The sequence below is a fragment of the Aotus nancymaae genome, unplaced genomic scaffold (assembly GCF_030222135.1).
Source record: "Aotus nancymaae isolate 86718 unplaced genomic scaffold, 86718_ANA_hifiasm-v0.15.2.pri h1tg000010l, whole genome shotgun sequence".
In the NCBI taxonomy this organism is placed as follows: domain Eukaryota; kingdom Metazoa; phylum Chordata; class Mammalia; order Primates; family Aotidae; genus Aotus; species Aotus nancymaae.
Window position 1 is genome coordinate 64,827,583 of NW_026988421.1, and position 15,269 is coordinate 64,842,851.

The 15,269-nt window shown below is 42.9% G+C and overlaps 1 protein-coding gene across 3 annotated transcripts in view; it reads right to left on the bottom strand.

The window, feature by feature from the left end:
- P4HA1 (prolyl 4-hydroxylase subunit alpha 1) overlaps positions 1–4,280 on the bottom strand; it is an 87,172-nt gene extending 82,892 nt beyond the window's left edge. Inside the window, exon 1 of one of the 3 annotated variants that reach the window (XM_064374270.1) lies at positions 4,161–4,280. The gene's annotated coding sequence lies outside the window, so the exon portion shown is untranslated. The remainder of the gene's footprint in view (positions 1–4,160) is intronic. The other 2 variants (XM_064374269.1, XM_064374268.1) reach the window with 2 other exon arrangements.
- Positions 4,281–15,269: the final 10,989 nt, after the last annotated feature.

Consider the following 15,269-nt stretch of genomic DNA (forward strand, 5'->3'; position numbering starts at 1 on the left):
CCAGGCAAGGTGGCTCACACCTATAATCCCAACACTTTGTGGGGCTGAGGTGGGAGGATCACTTCAGGCCAGGAGTTCGAAACTAGCCTGGTCAACAGAGCAAGACCCTATCTCTACAAAAAATTTAAAAATTAGCTAGACATGGTAGCATACAACTGTACTCCCAGCTACACCAGGAGGCTGAGGCAGAAGGATTGCTTGAACCCAGGAGTTCCAGGCTACAGTGAGCTATGGTCATGCCACTGCAACAGAGAAAGATCCTATCTCTTTAAAAAAAAGAGAGAGAGAGAGAAAGGCTGAGTACTAATTCCACATAATATTACTATTTAAATAAGAAATAAGTAAACTAATAACATAGGGACACATTTATATGAAACACTAAACAAGACGAAGAGAAGTCCAATATAGTACTCATTCACTGATGATAATTAGGTAAGAAGTCTGAATCTATATAATGTATTTTTAGCAAATGTCGAACCAAATATGCTGTCATACTCATCATTCAAAGGAAGACCAGGAAAAAGAATGTTTTTCGTCACACCAAGTTTAAAAACTGCTGTTGTAACTAACCTAAAAGAGAATCCTTTTGAGTTGCCTAAGCTTCTGCTCAGGTGTAATTATTTTTTTTTTTTTTTTTTTTTTTTTTTTTTGAGACGGAGACTTGCTCTTGTTGCCTTGCTCTTGTTGCCGAGGCTGGAGTGCAATGGTGCGAAACTTGGCTCACTGCAACCTCTGCCTCCCAGGTTCAAGCAATTCTCCTGCCTCAGCCTCCAGAGTAGCTGGGATTATAGGCACATGCCACCACACCTGGCTAATTTTTTGTATTTTTAGTAGAGATGGGGTTTCACCATGTTGGCAAGGCTGGTCTCAAACTCCTGACATCAGGTGATCCACCCACCTTAGCCTCCCAAAGTTCTGGATTACAAGCATGAGCCACCATGCCCGGCTGTTAAGTTTGTTTGTTTGTTTGTTTTGAGATGTAGTCTCGCTCTGTCACCAGGTTAGAGTGCAGTGGCACAATCTTGGCTTACTGCCTCCCAGGTTCCAGCAATTTTCCTGACTCAGCCTCCCGAGTAGCTGTGACTAAAGGAGTGCGCCACCACGCCCAGCTAATTTTTGAAATTTTAGTACAGACGGGGTTTCACCATGTTGGCCAGGATGGCCTCAATCTCTTGACCTTGTAATCCACCCACCTCAGCCTCCCAAAGTGCTGGAATTACAGGCATGAGCCACTGCACCTGGTCCAGGTGCAATTCTTATTTGGCTAGAGAAAAACTAATGACAGGACAGCTTCAATTTATACAAGTAAATTTCATTGAGTAGAAACACAAAGCTTTAACTAGTTTCACATATATACTCATTTTGTTTGGATTGTCTTATATTCATATATTTAAACATAACACATTATGGTTTAATTACAAGATTCAAGATCTCACTTCAAGAAAAGCAATAAAGTTTAATGCCAAGGGCCTGTGCAATTTATTTTTGTTTACTTCCAGGCCTGTTCCACTTTCAGAATGGAGAACCAAATATAAGTTACCATATATGAGAGAGCAGGCAATCTGATATATTTTCACAGACCAGGCAATTTAGCAATTCAACAATTCTAATAACCTATTAACTTTTGTTAAAACCCTTTGGGCAAAAATGTATTCAGGTCATCTTTATACATGAGTCCAATCAGACTTACACACCCAGCTCAATTTTCAGAAATATTCAAGATGCCTAGATATCCTTAAAGAGTAGCTTCACATCTCTTTTACTTTTTAGGGGTTCTTATAACAGAGTTTACGGATGGACTTGAATGAGGAGCAGGAAGTGACACATAAAATTCCATGTACGGTGTATTTGCATTTTCTGACCTAGGACCACACCTTCCATCAGATTCTCAAAGGATTTCATGACCTTAAAATAGTTTGAGAACCACTATTATGTATCTCATAGATGCATCCAAGAGCAATAATTACATCCTATGTGATAACTGGTTGGTTGCTAAGTAAAATAAAGCATTGCTTCCACAGAAAGGAAGGCTCACAAGGTTTATGGCTGTCCCAGCTCTTGCTTCATCCCTGGAATAAATGCCAGTTGAATTTATTTGCCCTACTGAAAAATACTGCTTTTCAGTATACAACTTACTCTTCAGTAATAGAAAAGGTTAACGGCTCCTTGCCAAAAAGCCAAGATTCATCTGCAACAACCCGGACTACACAGACATTATAAAACTTTCTTTATTTCTATAGTCTTTTGCACTATCTATTTCTTTTGGCATAATTAAAAGTTGTACACAGTTTTCATCTGTTTTACCATCAAAATACAAACTGGCCAAAGTCCTACCAAAGTCCTGGGTTTTCAGTACTTCAAAATAAAACTCATCAAAATGTCAATAAAAACAGCACTATCCATTTAAAAGAGACAGAAGTAGTCCTTTTCCTAGTTAGTACATGTAAATCTAAGAAGCATTTGCCATCAGCTATCAAAAACAGGGGCAGGACTTAAGGCACAATGTCCCAAAACCAAAACTGACCATAACTATTATTAAAGATAAGTTATAAAATCTATGCTTCCCACATAAAGAAAGAAGTAAAATTTGAAGTTCATATTTAAGATTCTTAAATTACACTCACAAGCCAAAAAAAAAAAAAAAAAAATCACGGGGTGTCTATTCACATTTCAAATCAAGATAAAATATATTTGAGATTGTTCATTTTCAGTTTCTTGAATATATCCTCTTAGGATACCCATTTTCTTCATAGAAACTTGATTTTAAAAATCCGTTTAAAATGTTTTTTAAATTAACTTCCAATGTTCCTGCTATGCAGACTGAATTTTTCATCTGATTATTTTAGGAAAAGACTGGCCTCATTCATAAGCTACATCTAAACCTAAAAGGGGAAATATGTTTCTAACTAGATCTTTAAAAAGAGAGAGAGTAAAAAATTGATGAAAGAACACTGCTGCCACGTCTTTGCCCCTCCCCTCCAGGACCCACGTAGTGGCTATTTCATCCCCTCCGAGTGCCTTCCAAGGGAAAGTCCAAGAACCACCGCTCTCGGAGAAACCAGAAACAGTTAAGTGGAAATTGGCAAGTCTCTTTGGCCTTTTAAATCAATTCCTAAAAGAGGATCTAGCTGATTCTTCAACCCTTTCTTAAAGAAAACAGTGCAAAAGTCTTCACTCTATCCGGAACGCGTAAGATGTCAGTGTCTAAACACTGAATTTGTATTTAACAGATTCGATTATTTAAGAGAGAGTTTCTCATACTTATCATACCATCCTTCCTCCCCATTGAAACATACATCCGGGGGCCAGTCATATAATCCAACTCAAAATCCTTACACAACCATGGAATTTGTTGGACTGATGTGGACTTTTAAAAGCTGCAAATTCTCCGTTGACAGAGACAGACACAGAGACAGAGATTGAGAGAAGAGCTCTTGTCTCTTTAAAAAAAAGTTCTGGGGAAGAAGAGGGAAGGAAGCTTCCCTGACGACAAGGTTACCAAAGACTCGACTTCCTTGGTGCGAGGAGCACAAAACTCGGCGCCCCGGGCTACGTCTAGCTGCTGAGGCAGCACCGCAGCGCGCAACAGATGAGTTCAGCCAGAACTTTCTGGAGGGGGGTCCCCCCGCTCCTGGTGACTTTCGATAGGGCAAAAATGCCTGGCGCGCTTCGGTTTTAGCTCCAAGCCTTAAAATCCTCTCTCCAACGCCACATGCAAACCATCTGCGGCTGTGGCGGCCAAAAGCCCACGCCCCGCGCTCGCGTTCCCCTCTGCCTCGTTAGGGAGGACCAGGTGCGGGAGAACCTGGGGGGAAAAAAAATCAACAGGGTGATTCCTCCCCGGGAAGGAAAATTCAAGAAAGTCTTGGTCCCTGGGGCGGGGACTGAGGCTGCAGCAGCCCCAGCGGTCGGAGGCGTACCAGGGGACGCAGGCGGGAAGAAGGGCAAGAAGGAGGGGAGCCGCCGGGACTCGCGTGGCGCAGGGCGAGGGGTCGAGTCTCCCGCGGGGAAGGTACCGAGGCTGCCGTGGTAACCTGGGGAATCCCCGCCTCAGCAGTCCCACCACAGCGGGGAGGACCGGATCGCCGCAGTCGTCCGAGAAGAACCACTGCTGTCCCGTGGCCTCAGCCTCAGCCTGCGGGGTCGAGGGAGCGTCTCACCTGGAAAGTGGGACAGCAGGGCGGCGCGCTCTTCAGGCTCCTGTCGCGTCCACTCGGAGCAGCTGTCTACTCCCCTGCTCTCAGCCCGCTGGCGGCGCGACTAGGCAGCAGAGGGAGCCCGTTAGCCCTTTTATAACCTCTAGGCCGCGCCGGCAGCGCCAGGGAGGAGGCGACTGCAGCCCTCGCTACGTGAGCTCGATCACACCAGCGCCCCGGCGACTGCGCAGGCGCCCAGCCCGGGCCTCCTGCCCCCACCCGTGGCCGGGCCGTGGAGTCTGAGGCCTAGAGGAGGGGCTGGGACCGGCCGCCGTGGTGTGGGCGAGCGGGCCTGGGATGTAACGCGCCTGCTCAGGGTTCTCGCCCCGCCACGGTTACTGTGGTTACCACAGGTTTTTTTCCCCTCGCTCCCGTTCAGTTTGCCTCCTTGATTACAGGGTCAGCGTCAGGCCTAAGCGACGAGGCCACCAGCAGTAAAATATCTTAAAAATGAGAAGAGGAACCTGAGAGTGTAGAAAGTAAAGCAGAATTTTTCTAGGGTGGAAAATAATAGAAATTCAATCTTGGTATCTCAGTTGTCTTATCCCTAAAGGCTTTTTGCTTTGCTAAACTCCCTCTCACATCTCAGCACTCATTTTATGCTAATCTTGCTCTATTTCCTACCTTTATAACTTATCAGTAGACAGCAGACTGACTGCTCCAGGGTCAGGCTATCTGAATTCATAATCCTGCCTCAGTCGTGTGTAACACTAGGTATTAACAACCTCTCCGTATGCGTTTACTCACCTGTAAAATAGGAATGACCGTACTACCCATCTTGTAAGATTCTTGTGAGAATAAAATGAGATAATGTATGTAAAGCACTTAACACATGCCTCACACACAGAAATGATTCTCCAGTAACATTAATTTAAATAAGGCACCCGACATTGCGTTTGGTCTTAGTCTAACATTTGCCTTAGTCATAAAGTAACTGTATCTCCCTGTACTGTCAGGAAGAATACAATGGAGATAATATTTCCCTTGTTAGTGAAAGACAAAAATGTGTTTCTAAGACTCGTTATTCATTAAGAATTGTTGTTTCTAAAGTTTTCCATGTGTGCTAAAAAGTATAGCAATAACTAACGTTGACTCTTACGCAGGAGGCGAGGTTGATTACACAGCTAGAGAGAGTCAGAGAGGGTACTTTGGGAGCACTAGGTAACTAAAAAGTAGATATAATGATGTCTAAATCAATGGTTCTGAAAGTGTAGTCAGGGAATTCATAAGGCCAAAATTATTTTCATACTAAGACTTTATTTCCCTTTTTCACTCTAACAACAATACAGTGGGGTCTTCCAGAGGCTACATGCCTGTGATATTGCAACAGATTGAATGCAGATGCAGATATGAGAACCTTCTATTAGCCCAGACACTGAAGAGATTTGCAGAAATGTAAAATAATGCCACTCTTCTCACTAAATTCTTTTTGCTTTGGAAAATAGTTATTTTTCATTAAAAATGTTATTAGGCCAAGTGAAGTGCTCACACCTGTAATTTTGGGAGGCTGAGGTGGGAAGATCACCTGAGCCCAGGAGTTTAAAATCAGCCTGGGCAATATGGCCAGAACCCATCTCAAAAAATAATTATAATCCCAGCACTTTGGGAGGCCGAGGCGGGTGGATCACGAGGTCAAGAGATCGAGACCATCCTGGTCAACATGGTGAAACCTGGTCTCTACTAAAAATACAAAAATTATCTGGGCGTTGTGGTGCACACCTGTAATCCCAGCTACTCAGGAAGCTGAGGCAGCAGAATCATTTGAGCCCAGAAAGCAGAAGCTGCAGTGAGCCGAGATCGCACCATTGCACTCCAGCCTGGGACAGAGTCAGACTCCATCTCAAAAAAAAAAACTGCCTCAAATGGAGCTATAATTAACATATTCACTGGCCCTACATAGTGCTGGCTCTGAACGTTGACAGTTTACTCAGTAATTAAAATGGCCCTAGACCCTGAAGCAGATTTATTGTGAAGCCAAGGAGGCTTCAACTTCTGGGGCCCTCATTTGCACCAGCCCTTTCCAAGTCCCTGGAAGGGTCTCTAGTAATATGTTCACACTGTCCTATGCTTTTGTAAAATTTGTAAAAGTAAAGTATTTTAAACTGCAATATTCAGTCCTTAGTGACTTCCCTCCACCATGTTTCCCTTTGTCTAGTGTTGAAGTGGCAAGTAAGCATTTTTGAAATTTAGCTGAAGGGAAGTTGAGTTAGGAATACATTTGGTTTGAATTTACTGGGATATATTTTTGTAACCCACAGTCACTTCCATGTGTAGTTAAGATATTGCCAGCTGTCCCAGTGGCTTCCAAGAATACTCCAATCACCCATTGTGCTAATCCACCCAGCACTGTAAAACAAAGGTGCAGGGCCAGAACTCTTAAAGTTATTTTAATGTGTCCAATAATCTAGCATCAAAGGTGGATCACGAGGTCAGGAGTTCAAGACCAGCCTGGCCAACACAGTGAAACCCTGTCTCTACTAAAACTACAAAAATTAGTTGGGTGTCGTGGCGGATCCCTGTAATCCCAGCTACTCAGGAGGCTGAGGCAGGAAAATTGCTTGAACCTGAGAGGCATAGGTTGCAGTGAGCCGAGATCGTGCCACTGCACTCCAGCCCGGGTGACAGAGTTAGACTCTGTCTCAAAAAAAAAAAAACAAAACCCTACGTGGACAGTAGGAGAGAAGCAGGATTGAGATTTTGGGAACCTGAAGCTAATCCGTGGGAAATTATTCCCATTATTGGATGTGTAAAATTATAAAGATTTAGCATTTATCAATACCTAGCAAAAGAAAAAATTTTTATTTTTAAAGGCAGGGTTTCACTCTGTCACCCAGGCTGGAGTGGAGTTGCATGATCATAGCTCACTGTAACCTCCAACTACTGAGTTCCAGTGATCCTCCCACCTCCCAAATAGCTGGGACTATAGGCATGCACCACCACATCCGGGTTTGCTGTGGGGTTTTGTTTTGTTTTGTTTTGTTTGCAGAGACAAGGTCTCACCATGTGGCCAGGCTGGTCTTGAACTCCTGGGTTCAAGCAATCCTCCCACCTAGGCCTCCAAATGAAAATGATCATAGCTCACTGTAACCTCCAACTACTGAGCTCCAGCGATCCTTCCACCTTCCAAGTAGCTGGGACTACAGACATGCGTGACCACACCCAGGTTTTCTGTGTTTTGTTTTGTTTTATTTGTTTTGTTGAAATGTGTGTTTCAGTGGCTCACACCTGTAATCCCAGCACTTTGGGAGGCTAAGGCGGGTGGATCACCTGAGGTCAGGAGTTAGAGACCAGCCTGACCAATATACTGAAACTCCCTCTCTACTAAAAATACAAAAATTAGCTGGGCATGGTGGCATGCACCCGTAATCCCAGCTACTCAGGAGGCTGAGACAGGAGAATTGCTTGAACCTGGGAGGCAGAGGTTGCAGTGAGTCGAGATCATGCCACTGAATTCCAGCCTGGGTGACAGAGCAAGACTCCGTCTCAAAGAAAAAAAATGTATGTATGTACAACATAAAAACACACACACACACACACACACACAAATATACATACATACACATTTGACAAGTGAAAATAATAAGGAAACCAGGCCAGGCACTGTGGCTCACACCCGTAATCTTAGTACTTTGGGAGGCTGAGGTGGGTGGATCACCTGAGGTCAGGGGTTTGAGACCAGCCTGGCTAACATGGTGAAACCCCATCTCTACTTAAAAAAAAAAAAATACAAAAATTAGCCAAGGACGGGGACACACGTCTGTAATTCCAACTACTTGGGAGGCTGAGGCACAAGAATCACTTGAAACCAGGAGGCAGAGGTTGCTGTGAGCTGAGATCGTGCCACTACACTCCAGCCTGAGTAACAGAATGAGACTCCATCTAAAAAAAAAAAAAAAAAAAAAAAAAATATATATACATATATATATATATATATGGCAAAGAAACATGGCACAGTAGTGGCTCAGCACTTTGGAAGGCCAAAGTGGTGGGGGATCACCTGAGATCAGGAGTTCGAGACCAACCTGGCCAACATGGTGAAACCCAGTCTCTACTAAAAATACAAAAAAAAAAAAAAAAAAGCTGAGCATAGTGGCGCATGCCCGCAGTAGTCCCAGCTACTCAGGAGGCCAAAGCAGGAGAATCACTTGAACCTGAGAGGCGGAGGTTGCAGTGAGCTGAGATCATGCCATTGCACTCCAGCATGGGCAACAAGAGTGAAATTCCACCTCAAAAAAAAAAAAAAAAGGAAACCATCAGGGTGCTATGGGAAAGAATAACACAAGGGACATGGTTTAGATTAATATCACAAGAAAAGTATCACTAAAGAAATGACATTTAAACTGAGAACTGAGTTAGCCAGATGAAGTGTGTGAATAAGAGCATTTGGAGAGAGAGAGAGTATTACTGTGTATCTGTATATGTGAGGTCCATGCAGCAAAATACACATACACACAAAACTTGGTGCATTTGAAGAGCTAAAGAAATTCGATGTGGCTACAATGCAGTAAGGAAGGAAGGAGCTCATATGAGAGGAGACTGGAGAGGTAGGCAAAAGCTAGATCATGCAGACCTGTTAAGTACCATAACAACTACAATGGGAAAGCATTAAAGTATTTTAAGCAGTGGAGTAACCTTATGTTATTTACCTTTAACAGAGGAAAAACTCAATGTTAAGAGGATGAGTTTACCTGTGAATGCCAGGTCAGTGGACATGCAGATGGGCCTTGGGAGTAGAAGTGATAGAGATTTCCTCCCTGCTTATGAGTAGGGACATGAAAATCAAGACATGAGGAATTCTAGAATGTAGTTGAAACCAGAAAGAACTCTAATCACTAATATGCTGGCACTTTGGCTGGTATTGTAGGAAATGGCTGCAGTGAGGTAGCCAGACCAGCCATGTCATGTGGCCTCAACGGGGATGCTCACTCTGGTAGGCAGAATAATGGCCCCTCAAAGATGTCCACATCCTAATTTTGAAAACCTGTGAATATGTTACCTTACATGGCAAAAGAACTTGGCAGATGTAATTAAAACTGGCAAAATAATGGTATCAACAACCAAAATAAGAACATTCAGGCTGAGCACAGTGGCTCATCATGCCTGTAACACCAGCAGTTTGGGAGACCAAGGTAGGAGGATTACTTCAGCCTAGGAGTTTGAGACCAGCCTTACTTAGCAACATGGTAAGACTCTGTCTCTACAAAAAAAAAAAAACAGAAAAATGATCTAGACATGGTGGCGCTCACCTGCAGTCTCAGCTACTAGGGAAGTTGAGGTGGGAGGATTGCTTGAGGCTGGGAGGTGAAGGCTGCAGTTAGCTGTGATTGCACCACTGCACTCCAGTCTGAGCAACAGAGTGAGATTCTGTCTCAAAAATATTAAAATAGGGCCGGGCGCGGTGGCTCACACCTGTAATCCCAGCACTTTGGGAGGCCAAGGCGGGTGGATCATGAGGTCAAGAGATTGAGACCATCCCGGTCTACATGGTGAAACCCCACCTCTACTAAAAATACAAAAAATTAGCTGGGCACGGTGGCGCGTGCCTGTAATCCCAGCTACTCAGGAGGCTGAGGCAGGAGAATTGCCTGAACCCAGGAGGCGGAGGTTGCGGTGAGCCGAGATCGCGCCATTGCAGTACAGCCTGGGTAACAAGAGCGAAACTCCATCTCAAAAAAAAAGAAAAAGAAAAAAATATATATTAAAATAAAAATTGGGAAATTGAGCTGAGTCTGTAGAGAAGCTAAAAAGTTTGATTTTGAATCTTTTTGGGGTTGAAGTGACAGATGCCCTCACAGGGTTCAAACATAATCTTCCAACTGATAGTTTGTCCATATGAAGCAGATTTCCAAATCACATTGTTCATTCATTCAAGAAATATATGTTGAGCACTTGCAATATGCCAGGAATTGTATCAGTTATTGGAAATATATTGGATATTAATTTTGATTTGTGAAAAATTATGGATACCACGACAGGTGTAGCAGACTCCATTTGCTCTTTTTCCATTTTCTAGTATCTTTCCTTAGTAATGTATTCACTATACATTATCCTTTCAATATCAACAGTCTGAGTCCTAAATATTAAATATTTTCAAGTTCTATAATTTATTGTGGGATATCTAACAGCTATTCTATCAAGCATAGATAATATTTGTAAATTTTAAGAATATTTTACTGAAAACAATAAGCTACATTTCAGAAGAAAGCTTCTGCTTATAAACAAAGACAATCTGAATCGGGTGTATGAAAGATTTGTAGAGCTTGGCTGGTCCATGCATTCTTCCACCCAAATAAACTTAACAAGAGCTCAAACAAACCAGGCAAGAATGCCAGGAATCTCAGTTTTATTTGGTGAAGCAAAACTCAGAGTTTAGAATCTGGAGTTCATTCAGTCACAAAATTACGGAAGTTGGTAGAAAGAATAACTTCTTATTTGTAAGGATGAGTACTAGAATCAGTGAACCCAGATTCCAGTCCACCATTAATAGTATCTGAGTGAATTCTTTAAACTTTTATGCAAAAATTTCTTCATTCACCAAATGGCCATAATAATAATTGCCCTACCATCCACACAAATACATTATAAAAGTCAATTGATGTTATTTTGAAATTTCTTGGAAAAGTATGAAGTACTTTATTAATATGAGTAATCATCATTGGATGCTGTATGATATACAATTGTCTGGTGTTTTGTTGTTGTTTGTTAATCATAGAGCCAAAGTTGGTAAGTTTTAGATCCATTTCAATGACTTTGAGAAAATTATGCAATGGAAAAATAATTGTAACTAATCTTAATGCAGACAAATAGTAAAGAAGAGGGATATTTACTTATGGTATCTATAATTAGACTAAAGTTAGTTAATGTTAGTTGTGTTGTTTTGTTTTGTTTTGAGATGGAGTCTCGCTCTGTCACCAGGCTGGAGTGCAGTGGCACGATCTTGGCTCACTGCAACCTTCACCTCCTGGGTTCAAGCGATTCTCCGGCTTCAGCCTCTGGAGTAGCTGAGACTACAGGCACACACCACCACGCCCAGCTAATTTTTGTATTTTTAGTAGAGACCAGGTTTCACCACGTTGGCCAAGATGGTTTCCATCTTTTGACTTTGTGATCCGCCCGCCTCGGCCTCCCAAAGTGCTGGGATTACAGGGGTGAGCCACTGCACCCAGCCAGTGTTAGTTCTTAAGGCAATCCAGAAGTGAAACATCACTGCTGCATATCCTCTATCAATTTAAGGAATACTTCTGTTGTTGTTGTTTGTTGTTGTTGAGACAGAGTCTCGTTTTGTTACACAGGCTGCAGTGCAGTGGTGCGATCTCAGTTCACTGCAACCTCTACCTCCCAGGTTCAAGCAATTCTCCTACTCAGCCTCCTGAGTAGCTTGGATTACAGGCACAGCCACCAGGCCCAGCTAATTTTTGTAATTTTAGTAGAGACAGTTTCACCATGTTGGCCAGGCTTGTCTTGAACTGCTGACTTCAAATGATCCACTGGCTTTGGCCTCGCAAAGTGCTGGGATTACAGGTGTGCGCTGCCGTGCCCAGTCAATTTAAGGAATACTTTTAATGGAGCTACTACGGCAGATTGATTGCATTAATAGATCCAATTCTTCTCTACTTTTGTCTGTGTAGTAAAAAATTAACCTTGCTCCAACAGGCCAACAGGTATATAAAAAGATGCTCAACATCACCGATCATCGGAGAAATGTACATCAAAACTACAAGATATCAACTCACCCTAGTTAAAATAGCTTTTATCCAAAAGACAGTCAATAGTGAATGCTGGTGAGGATATGGAGAAAAGAAAATTCTCATACATCATTGGTAGACATGTAAATTAGTACAGTCACTATGGAGAACAGGATGAAGGTTCCTCAAAAAACTAAAAGTAGGACTATCATATATATATATTTTTTATAAAGATGAGGTTTCACCATGTCAGGCTGGTTTTGAACTCCTGACCTCAGGTGATCCGCCCACCTCAGCCTCCCAAAGTGCTGGGATTACAGGCATGAGCCACCACGCCCAGCAGGACTATCATATTAATATAATCCAGCAATCCTACTGCTGGATACTAACCCAAAAGAAAACAAATCAGTACATCAGAGAGATATCTGGCCAGGTGCAGTGGCTCACGCCTGTAATTCCAACACTTGGGGAGGCCAAGGCAGGTGGCTCACTTGAAGTCAGTAATTCGAGACCAGCCTGGCCAACATGGTGAAACCCCCGTCTCTATTAAAAACACAAAAATTAGCCAGGGATGGTTGCTTGCGCCTGTAGTCCCAGCTACTCAGGAGGCTGAGGCAGGAGAATGGCTTGAATCTGGGAGGCGGAGGTTGCAGTTAGCCAAGATCGCGCCACTGCATTCCAGCCTGGGTGACAGAGCGAAACTCTGTCTCAAAGAAAAAAAAAAACAACACACACACACATACAAAAACACAACACACACGCACACACATACGCACACAATTAGCCGGATGTGGTGGCGTGCACCTATGTTCCCGGTTACTCGAGAGGCTGAGGCTGGATCACCTGAGCCTGGGAGGTTGAGGCTGCAGTGGGCTGTGATTGTGCCATTGCACTCCAGCGTGGACAGAGCAAGATCCTGTCTTAAATAAAAAAAATTCTCGGCCGGGCGCCGTGGCTCACGCCTGTAATCCCAGCACTTTGGGAGGCCAAGATGGGTGGATCACCTGAGGTCAGTTTAAGACCAGCCTGCCCAACATGGCGAAGCCCCGTCTCTACTGAACATACAAAAAACTAGCTGGGGTGGTGGTGCGTGCCTGTAGTCCCAGCTACGTGGGAGGCTGAGGCAGGGGAATCATTTGAACCCAGGAGGTGGAGGTTGCAGTGAGCGGAGATCAGGCCACTGCACTACAGAACGAACTCCCTCTCAAAAAAAAAAAAATTCCCAGAAAACCAAAATCCTGTTTCCACTAGCAGTTACTCATTATCTTTGAATACTTCCCTTGTCCCCATCCCTAGGCACTTTTTATCTCATAGATTTGCCTATTCTGAATATTTCACATAAATCACAACCCTAGGTATATTTCATATAAATTGCCCCTATTCCTAGGTGACCACTAATCTGCTGTCTCTATATATTTACCTGTTATGAACATTTCATATGAATACAGTATGTAATCTTCTGTGGCTGCATTATTTCACTTGGCATAATGTTTTCATGCTTCATCCATATTGCAGTATATATCTTTCTTCTTTGTTGCCAGGAAAACGCCATTGTATGGTTGGATATGCCACATTCTGCTTCTCCATTTATCAGTTGATAGTCATTTAAGTTGTTTGTACCTTTTTTTGGCTATTGTGAATAATGCTGTCACAAAAATTCATTTACAAGTTTTGGTGGACATTTGTTTTCAATTCTCTTAGGAATATACACCCAGGAGTAAAATTGCTGGGTCATTTGGTAACTCTATATTTAACTTTATGAGGAACCGCCGAACTATTTTCAAAAGCAGCAGCACCATTTACAATCTTACCAGCTGTGTATGAGGATTCCAATTCCTCCACATCCTCACCACTCCTTGTCATTATCTGCATTTTGATTGTAGCTATCGTAGTGGGTATAAAATGATGTCTCATTATGATTTTGATTTGCATCTCCCATGCAAATCTTTTCATGTGCTTATGGGTCATTTTTATATCTTCCTTGCAGACATATTTATTCAGATCTTCAGATCCTTTGCTCATTTCTAAATTTGGCTTTTTATCTTTTTATTACTGTATTATATGGTTTTCTTATGTTGTTGTTGTTGTTGTTTTTGACGGAGTCTCACTCTGTCACCCAGGCTGCAATGCAGTGGTGTGATCTCTGCTCACTGCAACCTCCATCTCCTGGGTTCAAGTGATTCTCCTGCCTCGGCCTTCTGAGTAGCTGGGGACTGCAGACGCACACCACCATGCCCAGCTAATTTTTTGGGTGTGTGTGTGTGTGTGTGTGTGTGTGTGTGTGTGTGTGGTATAAGCAGGATGTTTAGACACTTTTTTTGGTATTTTTTAATAGAGATGGGGTTTCACCATATTGGCCAGGCTGGTCTCAAATTCCTGATCTTGTGATCTGCCTACCTCAGCCTCCCAAAGTGCTGCTCTGTGTCGTAAGTTTTAAGTGGTTTTAAGTGTTTTTTTTGTTTTTTTGTTTTTTTTTAGACAGAGTCTTGCTCTATCCCCAGGCTGGACTGCAGTGGCGCGAGCTTGGCTCACTGCAACTTCTGTTTTCCGGTTTCAAGCAATTCTCCTGCCTCAGCCTCCTGGGTAGCTGGGACTACAGGCACGCACCACAACGCCCGGCTAACTTTTTGTACTTTTAGTAGAGACGGGGTTTCATCATGTTGGCCAGGATGGTCTCGATCTCTTGACCTCGTGATCTGCCCGCCTCGGCCTCCCAAAGTGCTGGGATTACAAGCGTGAGCCACCGCACCCGGCAGTTTTAAGTGTTCTTTACATATTCTAGATACAAGTCCCTTATCAGATACATGTCTTGCAATAATTTTTCCCAATTCTATGGTTTGTCTTTCTACATTCTTCATGGTATTGTTTGTAGCACAAAGTTTTAAAAATTTTGATAATGTCCTATTTTTTCCTTTGTTGCTTGTGCAAAAAAAGCCAGATGAGATTTCGATAGAAATTGCATTGAATCTGTAGATCAATTTGGGGAATATGCCATTTTAACCAAATTAGGCCTTTCAATCTATGAACATGGGATTCTTTCCATCGCTCCAATATTTTCCAACATGTATGTTCAATTTTCCTACCTCACACCCAGTCAGAGACACAATCCAGGTCTATGGTATGGTGGTCAAAAGCACAGATTCTTTCTTGAGTTAGGCAGATATTATAGGTTAATATCCCAGCCCTTCTACTGACTAGCTGTGTAAATATGGACAAATTACTTAACTTTTCTAGGCCTCTGTTATCTTATCTGTAAAGTGCCTTTTTTTTTTTTGAGACAAGGTCTCTGTTGCCAGTCTGGATGGAGTGCAGTGGCATGATTGATCTCAGCTCACTGCAGCCTCAACCTCGTGGGCTCAAGCAATCCTCCTATCTCAGCCTCCTGAGC